General features: G+C 47.9%; 1 protein-coding gene across 3 annotated transcripts in view; it reads left to right on the forward strand.

The window, feature by feature from the left end:
- The window catches only part of TNKS2 (tankyrase 2), a 2,182,082-nt gene that overhangs the window by 631,395 nt on the left and 1,532,882 nt on the right, over nt 1–17,805 (forward strand). The gene's annotated exons all lie outside the window — the stretch shown is intronic.

Here is a 17,805-nt window from a genome sequence, read left to right on the forward strand (position 1 = left end):
AGGCTCCCCCTGACAAAGAAAAAGGCTTTATGCCCTGGGTAAGAGGGTTACCACAGCAGCAGCGTACTCCACGCGTATCACCAATAATACCACTCTATTGGCTAGTTACGCAGATGCACAATGGGCTTTAATACAAGAAGGCCTACAAGAGGCTCCAGAACATCTATGGACCCGCCTACTTACCACAGTCTGTGAAGGTAGGCAAGTTAACCAAAGTATTTTAAAAAGACACTTTGGATTCTGCAGAGACAGCCGGCCGAGCCCTCGCTCAGGGCATTCTCCTCAAGACACGCGTGGCTTCGTAATTCAGGGTTTAAACCTGAAACGCAAGCGTCTCTTATAAACAAGCCTTTGGAGGAGTCCAACTTGTTTGAAAAGGCGGTCAATGAGGCCTTAGAGACTGCAAAAAAAGGACGTGAAACCCTAAAGAGTTTGGACCAAATTATTCGGAGACCTTCCACAAGGCGAGGATTTGGAAACTGAAGGGTTTTTTTTGTGTCCAACGCTCCACTCACCAACAATACCCTTCAGGAAACAACTGGAACTCTCCACAGGGAACCAATACTTACAATACCCCTCACGCCCAAAGGGGACAGCGGCGTGGTAAGGGAAGAAGCAGGAACCCGACCCCCAGAGGTTCTCCTGCCTCAGGCTCCAAATGACTCGAAGATTCGGGGCCCCTCCCATACCTTTCTGGTCGGGGGCGGCTGATGACATTCCTGAAAGCATGGGACGGGGGGAATAACCATGGACCAGTGGGTGCTAAAAACCATAGCCCAGGGGTACTGTGTAGAGTTCAACCAATCCCCAAAATACAAACCCCCACGTCAATGAAGATTAACACCAGAACATCTTTGCATACTTCAAGAAGTCGAGATACTGGAACAAAAAGGAGCCATAGAGATTGTACCTCTATCACAGGTAAAGGAGGGTATTTATTAAGTATACTTCCTTGTACCCAAAAAGGATCTAACCATGCGTCCCGTTCTAGATCTGCGCCCAGCAAACAAGTTTGTAAAACCACAGAAATTTTGCATGGTCACCCTGCAGGAAGTAATTCCTCTGCTCACACATGGGGATTACATGACAACTCTGGATATGAAAGTTGCATACTTTCCTATTTCGATGGTGTCAGCGCACAGAAAGTACCTCAGGTGTATGATAGAAAAAAAACATTATCAGTACAAGGTACTACCCTTTGGCATAGCATCTGCACCAGCGGTATTTACGAAGGTACTAGCAGTAGCGGCAGCACACCTGCGCAGGCAATCCATTCCAGTTTATCCTTACCTCGACAACTGGCTCATAACAGGGGACTCCTACGAAACATGTCTGTCAAATACTCAAAAGACGATAGATCTTTTATTCAGCCTGGGTTTCTCTGTCAGCAAGAAAAAAATCCAGCTTGACCCCAGGTCAAGTCAAACCATTCCTAGGGGCTCTAATTCGAACAAAGGACATCCTCGTCTTCCCCTCCAACTAGAGGGTTCAAAACATGTTATTTCAAATCCCTCACTATGTAGCCAGTCGAGAGGTAACAGTACGCAAGGCTATGCGTCTGCTAGGAATGATGGCGTCATGTTTCTACTTAGTTCCTCACGCGCGCCTGCGCCCAATGCAAGAGTGGCTAAGCAACCAGTGATGTCAGACCAACGGACAGTGGGATGATTTAGTGGTGGTCTCGCAGGCCCTAGTTCTCTCGCTGCGGTGGTGGTCGAGGGAAAACCTCTTGAAAGGGAAATCCTTAACCAACCCCACAGTGGAAGCCCCTCTAACTACGGATGCCTCCCTTACAGGGTGGGGATCCCACCTGCTCCTGCAGACAGCAAGCAGAGTTTGGTTGCCAGACATCGCGTCCAACCACATAAATCTGCTGGCAGTGTTTCAAAGCATTCAAAGCATTCAAAACACAACTACAGGGGAAGACTATCCTAATCCTCACAGACAGCACCACGGCCATGTACTATCTGAACAAACAGGGAGGCACTCATTCTCTAGGGCTGTCCAAACTGTCTCAGAACATTTGGAAGTGGGCTCTCAAACGCAACATGTTCCTGTTATCACAACATGTTCTAGGGGAACTCAATCTTCTGGAAGACCTACTCAGCAGAGACTTTCCGTTGCCCAGGGAGTACGAATGGCAATTACACGGAAATATTGTTGCCAACGTTTTTGCACAATGGGGTTTTCCAGAGATTGATCTGTTTGCGACCCTGGAAAACGCCCAATGCCAAGATTATGCCTCCGGTTACCCCCAGAACCGATCCAAGGGGAACGGACTCTGGATAACATGATCAGGGAAATTTGTCTACGCTTGCCCACACCCCCCCCCCCCCCGACTCCCCTTGTCAACAAGATCGTGCACAAGATGCACCAGGAACCAGTCACATTGATATTGGTGGCCCCGCCAATCCTGGTTCGCTCATCTAATGGAGATGTCCCTATCTCCGCCAGTCAAACTGCCTTGCCCGTAAAACATGTTGTTGCAAGACAAAGGGGAGACGCTTCACCCAGGTCATAGAATTCGGACACCTGCAGCTCCCTCAAAGATGTATGGACATCCTCAGGGAGACTAGCTATTGCTATTCTAGTAAATGGAAACGGTTTGTCATCTTGTGTAACTCAAAGAGCATCAACCCATTCGACTGCTCTCCCACTCACATTGTCCTATACCTAACTCACTTACTTGATTCAGGCCTAATCTTCAACTCAATAAAGGTGCACTTAGCTGCACTTTCAGCATATATATCATCACAACAGATGGTGTTGTGGTGGAAGATACCAGTGATTAAGGCTTTCATGGAAGGGGTCAAAAGAATTCACCCTCCCATTTCTAACCCGTCTCCCGGATGGGACCTAAATGTGGTGTTAACTAGGCTTATGGGAGCTCCTTTCGAGCCCGTGCACAAAGCAAGTCTTAAGAACCTAACCCTCAAGACTGCTTTTTTAAATATCAATCACCTCCATAAGGCGGGTAAGTGAACTGCAGGCACTCTCTATTCTAGATCCCTTTGTAACAGTTCACAAAGACACACACGCTAGATTTGCGCCTAAATTCATTTCCAAGTTCCATGTGAACCAGTCAGTAGAGCTACCAGCGTTCTTTCAAAATCCCTCAAACCTGGGGGAAAGAACCCTGCACACACTAGATGTACGCAGAGCAGTAATTTCCTATATGGAAAGAACTTATCTACTAAGGAAGACTAATCCATTTTTCGTGTCTGTGGTCACAGGAAAAGGAGATGCAGTCTCCAAATCCACTATTTCTAGATGGATTTTCAATTGCATTACACTGTGCTACTGTCTTGCTAAGGGGGAACTGACCTTCAAGCCTAGAGCACATTCCACTAGAGGCACTGGGGCATCCATAGCATTCATTGCAAATGTTCCCCTCGAGTCCATTTGCAAAGCGGCAACCTAGAGTTCTGTACACACCTTTACAAAACACTATTGCCTAGACACTCATTCTAGGACTGATTCTCAGGTGGGACATGCAGTAAAGACATCTTTTCACTACTGTTCCTTCTCACAACCCACCTCCAACTCTGGGTACTGCTCGCTAGTCTATGCACAGCATGTGATTCTAAGCAGATTGACAAACATCCGAAGACATGCATTACTTACCGTAAAAGCATTTCTGATTGTTGTATCTCCTTGGATCCACATTCGCCCACCCTTCCTCCCACTCGGATGGAAGGAAATAGACGTCTTACTACTTTCTCTCTTTTCTGTACTCACTCACAATAGTCATAAGGCTCCCTCTTGGCAGAAAAAATACAATCGGAGGGACCTCGATGCGTGAGGGATCTTGCGTACACTAGACGTCATGTAGGGATAGTGTTACAGGCACGCCCATGTTGACGTCCCCTTTCGATTCTCGAAAGACAAGATGCAATACTCCGTGGTTACCACTGTATGTCGGACTATGCACAGCATGTGAATCTAAGCAGATACAACAATCAGAAATGCTTTTATGGTAAGTAATGCATGTCATCCAGCTTATTTGCTTTGGAAAATATATTTCTGCAGAGGCCGCTGAGCGTTGATGCCAGTCGATTCAATGTCTCTCGGAGGCCTCTGTCTCGATGCTGACGTCACTGAAGGCATATATAGGGTGCGCAGCGTCCATTGGCTTCAGTTCCGTTTTTCCGCACCAATGCTTCGGATACGGTACGCTTCGTCCTTTGTGAAAAATCTTCGAAAGAAAATCTTCGAAAATGGCTTTGTCATCAGCGTCTTCTACTCCAAAGTCAGGTTTCAAAAAATGCTGCGACTGCGGGTCAAAGATGTCCGTTACGGACCCCCACAGACTATACTTGTGGTGTCTGGGATACGCTTATCCTTAATCAGAGTGTGAGGACTGTCCATGACGACATGAGCCCTGAAAGAGCGCAGAGGGATGCTGCGGCAGGTAGGACGCATACATCGCCATTGACTTCCTCGAAAAGACAAACTTCGGACCAGTCGAACGGTTTCTACTCGCTGTAAAAAAGTAAACGATCCTGATCATGAAGTGGTTCCCACCATTCGTTATTGTCAAGACACTTGAAGAAACGGCACCATAGGTCGCCATCTCCGACGTCTTAGAGTTCCTCTCCAGAAAGGGTTTTATGTCCAACAAAAACAGCCTTGCAAGCTGAGTGCGAAGAGTTTAGACTCAAAATTATGGAAGTATTTGAGAATGCAACCTTGACCTCCTCGAGTACTGTCAAAAGCCACGCCCAGGTCAAAAGACCCGATAAGCATAAAACCTTTGCGCCTTCGGGCCTGGCAGGTAAAACTCCTTGAGAGCAGTCTAAGGATTTCTCGAGTTGAGGAAAAGTCCCTTCGAGGACTGAGGCGACCCCATCCGTGCAGAGAGACGCGTTATCGACTGCATCAGTGCCAAAAGCCCATCATAAGTTACCAACACATCGGGCGTCGAGTTTCTCAATGCTACAGCGTCAAAGTCGTCGACGCAGACATTGAAGACGTCGATGGTATCAACAGTTTCGGCACCTTTGTCGACGAATATCATGACACCATCGGGTATTATTGAGAAGACATATACCCCTTTACCTAGGGCTGACTTTTTCAATTCTCTTTCCTCGATATGAGGACGCAGAGCCATCATCAGACGAATCAACAACTTTTGGCCTCCAGTATCCTGAGGCCCTAATTTCTGAAGAATCTAGAATAAAAGACCTTAAAGAGTGCCTGTGGTTTGGACACTTCACCAGAGGTAGAGTTTGGTAGATCAGATTCATCTGATCATGTAGAGGTTACCTATAGGCTGTTGATGTCAAGGGTAGTTGAGTACAGGGGATGGACTAGACCAAGTCCAGTTTTCAAACAAGATGACCTGACCGACATTCTGGACAGGGGTCCTCAAGAAGACCTGATTGTTCATCCCGTGCAGCTTTACAACAGTGCCTAACTACCAATTGAGAGGCACCTGACTTGAATCAGGCAGTCAACAAGAAACTGACTTCTAAATACAGGGTGTCAAGCAGTGATCCCTATTTGTCAAAACACACAACTCCGGAAAGTCTGGTGGTACAAGCTGCCACCTCAACCACTAGACAAAATGCCTACCCTACTGCCCCTCCTGATGGGGATGATAAGCGTTAAGGCGCTCTAGCCCAAACTGTTTATTCGGCTGAAAGTCTGGCCCTGAAGTCAGCAAATACGACGTGCACGTTGGCTAGCTTCACTCATACCCTTTGGGAGTGTAGATCCATGGCGGCTGACCATATCCCCGAAGGGGAAGAACGAGACAGGTTTTTGAACATACTCAAGGATGGAAAGGACGATATGTGTGAATCCCTCTAGACTGGTCTTAACTCCGCCGACCGTATCAGCAGAGCAATGGCAGCCAGTACACTTATGCGTATGCACAGGTGTGCCTGGTTAAGGAAATCGGGATTTGCTCCAGATGTACAATCCAGACTGCTTAACATGCCTGTTGATGGCACACATTTGTTCTGTAGCAAGGTGGATACAAGTCTGGAGAACAGCCAAATCCCTTGGTGCTGCAATTAGACATCCTCCAAATCGCCCCACAGGTATGCCCTGGAGAGGTAGGTCATTTTGTCACTACTCTACATTTGGAAGAGGCAGAGGACGGCCAGTTCAAATAGGCCAAAGATGATTCCCTGTGGTGGATGGGGAAGAGGTACTAAGACCACCTCAGCAGCAGCTACTTTGCCATCAGCAACTGTGTCAGCCACCCCACAACCCCTCTGAGGACTTAGTTCACAAGACTGCAGTGGGAGGCAGACTGTCACAGCATCTGACCGAATGGAAGGCTATTACTTCAGATGCATAGGCATTGGAAAAAATAGGCCAGAGTTACTGCCTTCCTTTTCTAAAAAAGCCTCCGAGTCATCCACCGAGGAACAGCTCTTTCAAAGTTCCAGATCTGCTCCTTATGCAGGAAATGTTAACTCTGCTAGAGAAAGGTGCTATAGAACCACTTCCTGTAGCTGAGAGGAAAAACGGTTGGTACTCCCTGTGCTTTCTAATTCCAAAAAAGGACAGAGGATTGAGACCCATATTGGACTTAAGAGACAAGTTCCTCACGAAGGACAATTTCAGGATGGTTACCCTTTCTCAGATCCTTCAGGCCCTCCAGCTTTAAGACCGGATGGTATCATTGGACCTTCAGGATGCTTACTTTCATGTGCCAATCCATCTCAAGCACAGAAGGTACCGGAGGTTCACCATTGGTGGTTCTCATTATCAGTTTCGAGTTCTGCCACTTGGGCTGACCTCTGCGCAAGGGTTTTCACCAAGTTAATGGCGGTGGTGACAGTGAGTCTCAGGAAGGGGGGGGATTCACATCTACCCCTACCTGGACGATTGGCTGATCAGGGCCAGTTCTCCCGAACAGTCCCTGGAACATCTCAGCTCCACCTGTCCCTCCATTCACAGGCTGGGCTTCTCCCTCAACTTCAAGAAGTCTCACATGATACCATCTCAAAGGCTCCAATTCATTGGAGCAGTCCTGGATGCATCCTTGGGAAAAGCCTCGCCACCAGAACTGAGGGCTCAAGACATTCTACAGGGGGTCACTAAATTTCCAGCATCTCCCAGCCTTTGACTTTCTAAGGTTGCTCTGCCTCATGACATCCTTAATCTTTCTGGTTCCAGAAGCCTGCCTGAGAATGAGATCTCTCCAGTGGGCTCTCGGGACTTAGTGGTCCCAATTCTCAGGAAGGATGTGAGACCTCCTACAGATTCCGAGCAGAGTATGACAGAACCTTCGGTGATGGGCCTGCCAGGAGAACATTCTGAAAGGAGAAACCTTTTTGGCAGCCAATGCCGGAGATAACAGTAGTGATCGATGCCGAACTCATGGGGTGGGGAGCCCATGCCAACAATCTGACAATCAGCGGTCGTTGGTCACCATCGGAGTCCGAACTACACATCAACCTTTTGGAACTGAGGGCAATCAGACTAGCGCTCAAGGCCTTTCTGCCCTCTGTACGGGGAAAGAATGTCCTGATAATGACAGATAAAACAGTGGCCATGTACTACCTCAACAAAAGAGCAGGTGTACTGTCACTAGCACTGTGCAGAAAAGGCAGTGCATCTCTGGTCCTGGGCAATCCAAGAAGGAATCTCCCTATCGGCTGTTCACCTAGCCGGAGTGGAGAATACCGTGGCGGACGCTTTGAGCAGGCAGAGCAGTCTCCCACGAGTGGGAACTAGCTCAGGAAGACCTTCAAGAGATCTTCACCCTTTGGGGAACCCCTCAAGTGGATCTGTTCGTGACCAGTGTCAACCGGAAGTGCAAAATGTTCTGCTCAAGGGAATTTCCCCCAAGAGGAGCTCTAGGAGACGCGTTCGAGGTGGACTGGGTAATTCCACTCCTGTACGTGTTTCCTCCAGTCCCCGTCATTCCTCAAGTCATTAGGAGGTTTAGAAATTTCGGAAAATCCATGATCCTAATTGCTCCGGATTGTGCCAGGAGGACATGGTACCCAGACCTTCTGAACATGTTCATCTGCCCTCCAATACATCTTCCACAAAGAGAGGACCTTCTCTCAGAAGAAGAGGGCCGAGTTCTCCATCCAGAGATCAAGACACTTAGCCTTCACACATGGTTTCTGAGAGGCTGAAATACAAGGATTGGTACCCCCCGGATGACATAATGGAGATTTTGCTTTCAGCCAAAAGGCCAGCAACTAAGTCTTTGTACCGCTGCCATTGGGGCAAATTCTGCATCTGGTGTAGAGATACGAATGTTAATCCATTTACATGTAATAAACCTATTGTGTTATCCTTGCTATTACACCGAGCTAATCTGGGGCTCCATATTGGTCCTATTAAAGGATATCTTGTGATGCTTTCTATATCCAAGCGCACTTTGAAGGAGGTCTCTTACTTCAAAATTCCTCTAATAATAACATTCCTAAAAGGATTGACAAATGTTTTCCCTTCGATCCCTTTTCAAGTCCTGGTTTGGGATCTCAACTTTGTGTTGAAATTCATGTGTGCTCTTTTCGAGCCTATACACTCCTGTCCTTTGAGGCTCCTAACCTTAAAATCCATCTTCTTAGTAGCCATTGCATCTGCCTGAAAGGTGAGTGAACTTCAAGCGTTATCCTGCAAGCCTCCATGCACTATTTTTTATATGGATGTCTTAAGGTGAAACCCACCTTTTTACCCAAAATTGTATCTGAATTCCATCTTACTCAGAAAAGTAAATTAATATCATTTTACCCTCCTCCACACACCAGGAAGGAAGAGGAGAGGCTACACAGGCTTGGTCCTAAATGTGCACTAAGCTTCTATATCACCAGAATGGCAAAAATAAGACAAGATGACCAACTGTTTGTTGGCTTCTCAGGCCACAAGTTGGGTATGGCTATCACTAAACAGACGTTATCCAGATGGATAATACTGGCAAAATCTGAAAGCTACAGACTGGCGGAAAAAGATCCTCCAGAAGGCCTTCGGGCTCATTCGACCAGGGGCATGGCAACTTCATCTGCATTAACGAGGGGAGTACCAGTAAAAGAAATGTGTGCGGCTCCCACATGTTCGTCTGTACATACTTTCACCAAACATTACAGTTTGGATTCTTCTTCTGGCCGGGAAGGCTTATTTGGTAAAGCAGTGTTGCATTCTGTGTACACAGACCCATAACAATTATTAAATTGTCATGAACAATTCTGACCCCCCTCCTCCAGAAATACTAGAAACTGCTTTGGGAGTCTATTATAAGATGAGGAATATATGGAAGGACACAATCCATTTGAAGACCAAGTTAGTTACCCCTGATAAAGTTCTTGCAACTGGATGTTCCTCCCATGTATTCCTTATCGACCCTCCCAACCTAAGCCGCAGTAGAATTAGCTATTTGCTATTGCAATCTGTGCTCACTCAGGAGGAGTAACTATCAGGTATGGGATAGATCCTACATCTGTAAAAACAGACTGAAGCCAACGGACGCTGCACGCGCTATATATGCCTTCTGTGAGGTCGACATCAAGACAGAGGTCTGCGAGGGACATCGAGTCGACAGGCATCGATGTGCTGCGCCCTCTGCTGAATCCAAGCTAAACTGGATTTTGGAAATATTATAAGATAAGGAATACGTGGGAGGAACATCCAGTCGAAAGAACGTTACCAGGGTAACTAACTTGTTCATCTGCCTCAGCACTCGGTTGAGGTTATTCCCCGGTTTTACCAGAAAAAACGCTATGTCATCCGCATACAGAGAGAGAGAAGGACCCTATGGTTGTACAGCTGAATACCTCTCTGCAAATTTCGTTCTTTCAACATTGCAGCCAATGGCTCTATGGCAAGGGTGAACAGTAAGGGCGACGAGAGGAGCACCCCTGCCATATCCCCCTCGCCAGCTGTATAGGCATGGACCACTCGCCATTGATGGCAATCTGACCCGTGGGAGCGATATACTATAGAGCTACATACTCTAGGAATCTTCACCCCAGTCCCATCTGCCACAGCGTGGTGAACATAAATGGCCATTTGATCGAGTCGAATGCCTTTTCGGCATCCCATAGGACCTCTATTGCTGGGACGTCCTTATCGACCCCCTCAAGCATCCCAAAGAATCGTCTCAGCCCATAAGTGGTATTCCTTCCAGGTATGATCCCTGATTGCTCAGCAATTACACGTTCTTGCATAAAGGGAAGTAGGCTGTTTGCCAGTACCTTGCCCAGAATTTTATTGTCAAGATTAATTGGATAGGCCTGTATGAGGCACAGTTATCCATCGGTTTCCCCTACTTATGCAATAGCATTAGTGTTGCTTCCCGGAGAGCCTGCGAAGGACGCCCCACAACACTGCCTCCTGGTAGACCTGAAGTAGATATGGGGCCACCGCATGGCTGTAAGCCTTATAACATATGCCCGTCAGCCCATCCGTGCCAGGGGACTTAGCTCGCAGAAGTTCTGTAATCACCCCCTTAATTTCCTATGTCATTTCTCTGTCCAGATGCTCCCTTTGTTCCCGGGACAGCAAATACAATGTCACTTTGGCCAGATAACGCCTAATGTCGTCTGCCGAGTGTGTTCCTTTTGCAGAGTATAGCCTGCTAAAATGTTCGCGAAACGCCTCCCCAATGGCTGCAGTCTCTGGGATCATTTCCCCTCCAGAGTTAACCACACATTCCACCTGCGTAGGTCGCCTCTCGGCTCTGAGGAGCCTTGCCAGGAAGGCACCAGCCCTCTGCCCCTCCCCATAATGTCACACCATTGCAGAACGGTGGAGATAGCGAGCCTCCCATAGTGCGTTCACATCAAACTCATCCAACTCCCTCCTTATGTCCGCTAATACTTTTTTCCTCCCCGGTCTCCCGATAGAGGTTCTCCAGTCTTTTCATGTTAGTCTCATTGCCCGTAAAACACATTTGGGGACTGGGAGTGGGTAGCTAACCTTTCACTATACGCAAACACATTCACACATTACAAAAACAGGTTACGTACTTGATTGGAGTTAGGATGTATTTATGGACACATAATATATGCTTATCTAGGGTTAGGGGATAGAGGAAGATGCTTTCCCCAACTTGTAGTAACAATGTGCAGGACTGCAAAAAGTGACTAGTTTAAAAACACCTTGCAGGCGTTGCTAATCTGGCCCCAAACAGTGTTAGAAGTCATACAAGGTTCAGCTAATTACTTTTAATGTCCCTGTTTTGTGGCTTCAAAGTGTTTAAAAACAAAAGATTAAAAAGCTTCCAAAATTCCCTGTTAACAGCGCCTTCCCTTCCTGATCCTTGACCAGCTCAACCAGGCAAAACCTGAGAGAGCTATGAATTAAAATGGCCACCCCTTTTACATAGGAGGAATAAGACGAGTAGTACTGATGGCAGCCCTACTGTGTCACCCACCTACCCTCTCTTAGCCCTGTTTGCGGGGTTTTCTGTAGGAAGGCCGCTTGGATACTGTGGCGTTTCATATACAGTAGGACTTTCCTCATCTTTTCCAGATGCCCTCCTCCTTGTATATTCCACATCATTATTTTAAACCCTTTTGCCCCCCACATGCTTCCCGCATCGATACCTTGACCACCTAGGGATGCCATTTAGCAATATCCTTTTGCATCTCTGCCAAGGTCAATGTTCCTCCACTTATCCTGCTCGCACCTGGCCAAATTCTACCACGCAAACTTATTCGTACCCCAAACCATCGATGGTACTCAAACTAAAAAACGACCCTCCTGAACCGCCCCCTTGCCTCCCAACCGCACTCGGACCATCACCCCAACTGGTCCAGAGAACACCCCCACATTCACCCCTCCCACCTCCCATGTAACTCAGTGGAACACACATGGGGCGCCCGTGTCCTACCCCAGCCCTGATCTGTAAAACCATTTTTGGTCTGATCCATTTCCATCAGTCAACCAAGGGAAGGGTGGCTCCCTCTGCCTTCCCACCTCTTTACTTTTCTTTTGGCCACTGGGTGGCGCTTTCAGACTGTTTATGGCCTGTGCAGCGAGGTGAACCAGTCTCCCCTTCCCAGCATATATTTGAAATGTCCATCTTTTCACCTTGAGAGTCTCACCACATCTTCCCCTTCCAGGAGTCTTTCCCAGCCACCATCTAGTCCATACTCCATAGTGTCAGGGCTAATTCCGGGAGGGTCCGGTCTGGCCCTGTATAGACCCTGGGTGGCCGCAGCCCTCTCCCTGTCTATTTCTTGGGATACTGTTCAAATATTTGCTAGCCTCTTCCGGCGTCATGAAGCAATGCACCCTCCCTGCATGTTGGATCTGAAGCTTGGCCAGGAACATCATGGCATAGTGTATGTCAAGATTTTGCAGCCTATGCTTCACCCCGGTGAAAGTTCTACACGCCGCTTGTCTCGATGCTGAAAAGTCTGGAAAAATGTGTATGCAATCGCCATCAAAAGATAAGTCCCCCTTTTCTCTGGACAATCGAAGGATGGTGTCTGTCCATGTAGTTGAGCACTTTTCCTATAATGGGGCGAGGCAGAGCTCCAGGAACCGGGCGGGATGCCGGAATCTTGTGGGCTCGTTCCGCAATGAACATTGGTGATAGAGCTTTCTTCCGAAAGAGTGCCACACACAACCCTTCCACAAAGTCCTCCATGCGCCCCATCTCTTGCCGTTCTCGAATCCCCACCAGACCTATATTATTCTGTGTTGCACGGCCCTCCAAATCTTAATTCTTGGCCGTTATGACCTTCACTGCTGTTTCCCGCTCTACCAGTCTAGCCGGGACAGCTGCTGCCGCATCCTCCAAGCCCAAGATCCTGTTCTCTCCCTCATCTAGCCGAGTTCTTTGCTTGTCCAACCTCGGCTATATCAAGTCTACTTTAGTATCTTGGGAGTCCAGCTTATAGTCCTGTTTCCCTATGCCTTGCTGCAGGTGCAACAGAATCTCTTTCATATCCAGATGCTCCTGTGCCTGTTGCTGCATCCCCGGGGGGGGGAGCATGCTCCTTCACCACTTTGGATTTCTTCCCTGCCTGTTGCCCATCAAAGACAATGGTACTCTGAGATGTATCTTTTCTGCATTGCTGTGCTGATCCTGTCCTCTTGGTGGCTTCACCCCACTCCTCTCCACACTTCGTCATGGAGTGAACCGTCAAGCCTGGGACCGCCTCCTAATACCAGCTGGATATTTGTGCTTATCCCTTTCCGGTACCCGGGCTGTCTCGGGTCCTCATCTCACGGTTCCAGGGGTTATTCTGGTGCCGTATTCTCTCCACTCCTCACTGCTGCTCCAATCAGCCAGCCCTTGTCCTTGCCTGGTGACCCTGATGCCTTGCCCCTCCTCTGTTCTTATATGTGCGGTCTTCCTTGCCTACCACTCTGAACCCCCCCCCCCCCAATCCCCTCTGCTCCTGCCAGCACTGCGGTCCTCCAAGCTTGCCCCCACCAGCAGTTTTCCAGTGTCGGCTCCTCCTCACCTCTGCCTCTCCAGTTTGGCTTGGAGCACGTCCCCTCCACAGCCGCCGGGTACTCCCGCTCCCTGGGCCTCAGACACCGCGCTCAGACATAGAGCTTCAGCTCACCCCAGCGTGTCCACAAGGCCTTGCACCGGCCTGCTTCTCTCCCCCCCAAGCACCTGCCCACTGTGACACTGTGCTATCAGTTGTGCGGCCAACATGCTCTCCGGTTTCCTTCTCCAGGCTTCAGCGAAGCAGCAGCTGCCCAGGCCATTCTTCATTGGTCGCACTACAGTCTCCCCACTCTCCTGTCAAAACGCACCACCTTCCACAGCCACAGTACTCTTAGGACTCGGCCCAGTGGCTCTGCTGCACTTCCCACGTCGGTACCCACTTTTTAGTGGTACAATGGATCAACTAAGGTCAGCATAATGAAAGGCTATCAAGATTGGGCGCAGAGCTCACATAGGAGCCGCCATGCTGGCTCAGGCACTCGTGTGCCTTCCTGGCCAATTGTGTCCCTAACCAATCGCCTATCTGTAGCCCCCTCCGTGGGTGTGTATGTGTGAGGCGCCCTGGAGATATGATGGTAAAGCATCATGATGTCCAAAGTTTGATAATTTTGTTTTGTTTGCCTGTGACTGCAGGGCCCTGCAGGTAAGTCCGGGGAATTTTTCCCGAATTTTCCCCCTTTAGTCCCTGGTGGTTTACTGGCTTTGTTGCTGGACTGCTGACTTACTCTGCTGGTCCCATTAATAAAATACCAACTGGAGGATGCTTTATTTCCTTCTTCGCCTCCTGCACGGCTGTACTGAGTTTCGTTGTGGGCAGGGCGATGGGCTCTCTGCTGCACTGCAATGCACCCAACTGCTGCATGCGTGTTCTGGTTGTGCTGCTGGTGTCACATTTTTATTTTCTTCTGGCGTCTCTGTTCTCTGGACGTTCTTCTTTAAGCTCGGTGTATGAAAAGGCAACTGGCGATTGTTAGGATGGATTTCTAAACTCTGCTCTGGTGAACAGAAGTTTAGGAGGCCACCCTTGTCTCTGAAACAGGGAACACTTCTGTGAAGTTAGCAAGGACAAATCAAGGTAGCTTGTAGAGCAGCCACGGCTAAGTCTCAGGAGTAGTTGGGGTGATTTGAGGTATTGGATGAGCACACACAGTAGGACAAGAATTACCCTTTGACAATAGTATATCAAAAATATACAGTTTATTAGGCCCAGAACAAACACAAGTGAATAATGGAAGACACAGTAATATCACTACTTAAACACACACAATGTAAAATATATGTACAGTCACTTTTGGCAATGTAGTAAAGTGCAGATTCCTGCCAAAACCTGTGCTAGGGAGATTTAACATTATTGTGCTTCATCCCCTCTCCTAGTGAGACGCCCAGCACTTTTTCCTGGACTTCTGGACCTTTTTCTTTTAATCCTGCGAGTGGAGCCTTTTTCCACTCATTCATTCTTATGGGCTCTGTCTTTTAGAACTCTATTCTTTGTATCCTAGCTGTACTATGGAGTCAGTCTGCTCCATAGCTCTTAAAGGCAGCAGTGTTTTATTACTGCAGCACACAGCTCTTTATGGGCAGTGTTGCTGGGGACCATGTGGGTCCTCCCAGAAGACTCTTTTTCCAATATCTTTAAGTAACTTCAGTTTTCAAGGTTGGTGGGTCTCCCAAGACTCTATTGCTTAACCATAGTTTGACCAGCTTTCAAATTCTCACTAGCCTCTGTCATCATACGTGCCATCCTCGGTCTGAGGCCAAGCAAATAGTCAGTAATTCGTACTGGCTTGAGGGAAGGAGCACTCGCCAGACCCTCCTTAATCAAGGCCAAAGGGCCTCTGACTGGATGACCATAATGTAACTCAAAGGAGTTTAATCCTACTCCAGCTTGAGGAACGTCTCTGGAGGCCAATAGAAGGCATGGCAGAAGAAGGTCCCACTTTCTTCGAAGTGGTTCTGCCAAAGCTCCAATCATGTTCTTCGTGGCTCTAATAAACCTCTCTACCACCTATTTGTCTGAGGGTGGTAGGCAGTTGAGAACTTGTAGGTGACCCCACCGATTTTCCACATGGCCTGCATATAGTGGAACATAATATTTGACCCTGTGTGGTCAAAATACCAAGTAGGGCCTTAGCCACTGCCTGGCAGTAACAGTTATCACTGAAATTGCTTCAGGGTGCCTGGTGGCATGGTCCACCACAACCAATATAAATTGGTTGCCTGAAGAGGTTGGAGGGCATAGGGGACCAAAAATGTCAATCCCCACCCTCTCAAAAGGAACTGCCACTACTGAGAGAGGCACTAAGGGTGCCACATTCTTGGCTCCACTCCTACCAGATAACTGGCTGGTGTGATAACTCCTACAGTGTTCTATGTCTGCACCCATCTTCGGCCAATAGAAGTACAGTGACATCCTCTTAATGGTCCTCTTAGAACTTAAGTGACCAGCCAGGGGGCTTCATGTGCTAACTGTAGGAATGTGGTTCTTAGTTCCTGGGGGATCATCAGTCTCCTGAGGTCTCCTGAAATAGAATCCATAGGCTCACTGTATAGAAGTCCATCTTACCAGTACAGCCTATGCTTCCCAGGGTCTTTCCCTTCACTTTGGGAAGAGGCCTGCTGACGCAGTCCTTCTAGAGAGGGATCCTCTTTGTCCACTACTGAAGTCTGCAATGGAGGGGTCCACCTTCTGCAAGCAAAGTCTGCAGCTCAGGATGGTCTCTGGGATTCAGATCTTCCAGACAGGGTTGAATCTCCTCCTCCTCCTCTGGCTCATCAGTAGAAGGTTCTGCAGGCGATTGTTCTTGGCTTGTGGTGGGTCACTGGGTCTACAGGAACCTTTTTCCTTGTGGCAATTTTGGGCTTGGGGCCCTTCTTTCCTTGGGAGGCTCCAAGTTTCCCCATGCAAAAAGTTGTCGGATCTTTTAAGGTTGCCGCTCTGGCTTTCCTTGTCATCTCCCTTCTCTACTTAGATGGGGGCTTTGGTGTGCTGGAGGCTACACCTAAGGCCTTCAAATAATTGCCCAAAAGTACCCTTCCTGGGACAATTTCTACAGTCATCACATTACATTTAATAATATCTGCCAATACTGGGCACATTCGGACTGGGCCTCCCTGCTAATTTGGTAAGCCTTTTGGGAGCCTTAGCAACTTCCTCAGGTTGAACAACTTTCATCTACCAAAGTTATACTGGCCCCAGTATCTCTTATGGCAGTGGTGTCCTGACCATTCACTAGTACACTGTCTTTATAATACTCTTTAGTATTATCAAGGATGAAATTATAAACCTCAATGTTCTGTTGTTCCCACAGTCCCCGAGATACTAAAGAATCTCTAGCGTGAACACCTGGGTTCTTCAGCTTGAGGGTGAAAGCTAGCCCCTGTCATTGGAATGTCTACATCGTCTGTGAATGCTAAGCTGACTGGGGGAGATCCCTGAAGGTTTAGCCTTACATCTGGGATCGCCTTTCAGATGGGCACCAGACCCACAAACAGCACATTTCCCAAATGTCTTTTGGAATGGTGGTTTCTGATAACTTCCCTCTGGTTTGGGTCCAGAGGTTTCACTAGCCCTATAAGGTTGTTTAGGGGGTATGTAACCTTGTTATGTGTATGGCCCTATTTTGTTGGGGCCGGGGGGGGGGGGTGTTGGATTGATCCTTTTCATCCTTTTTGTGCTTTTTCCCTTCCTATTCCTTGTGAGGAGCCCCAGAATCCTTGTGAGTAGCCCTATTGGCCACCCATAAGTCAGCAGCCACTGCTAGCTTCTTCAGCCCTGTAGAAAAGACATCAAAAATACTTTCCAGCATGAAGAGACACCACATGCCTTCATAAGAGCTCACCATATAGCCCTTAATCCACCCATGTTTTTCAGGCTTTCACATACAGAAGTGTCCCACAAGTTACCATCTCTCTTCCTGTGGTCCTTAAATCGTTTTAGGTATTGGGAAGGAGTCTTCCCAAACCTGGCTATGAGAGCTTATTTTACCAACTGGCAATCTTGTCTATCAACATCATTCAACTCCATCACAGCCGATCTGGGGGAGCCTAAAGATTACCCATGGAACAAACTCACTTTCACAAATACCTTGTACTTTGCATATAAACTCAAATGTACTCAGCCAATCAAGAATATCAGTTTTCACGTTATACATACTCCCCAAATCGTTGGGGATGCAAGGCTTCCTGCTTCTGGAGTGGTCTGGCAAAGAGGACTCTGAAACCGAAGTAGAATCAAGGGACATATTTTTCATCTCTAATTCATGCTGCATCTCTCCCCCCCCCCCCCCCCCCCGAGTTTCAGTTCCTTCCTAATTTCTTTGTCTCTGATTTCAGACTGCATGTTCAGTTTCCTGAATTCAAGCTGTATTTTCATTTTTTCAAATTCTAGAACCAACTCAGCTGACATGTTAGATACAGGTAGGGTT

The sequence above is a fragment of the Ambystoma mexicanum genome, chromosome 8, assembly GCF_040938575.1.
Source record: "Ambystoma mexicanum isolate Mex_15411 chromosome 8, UKY_AmexF1_1, whole genome shotgun sequence".
NCBI classification, from domain to species: domain Eukaryota; kingdom Metazoa; phylum Chordata; class Amphibia; order Caudata; family Ambystomatidae; genus Ambystoma; species Ambystoma mexicanum.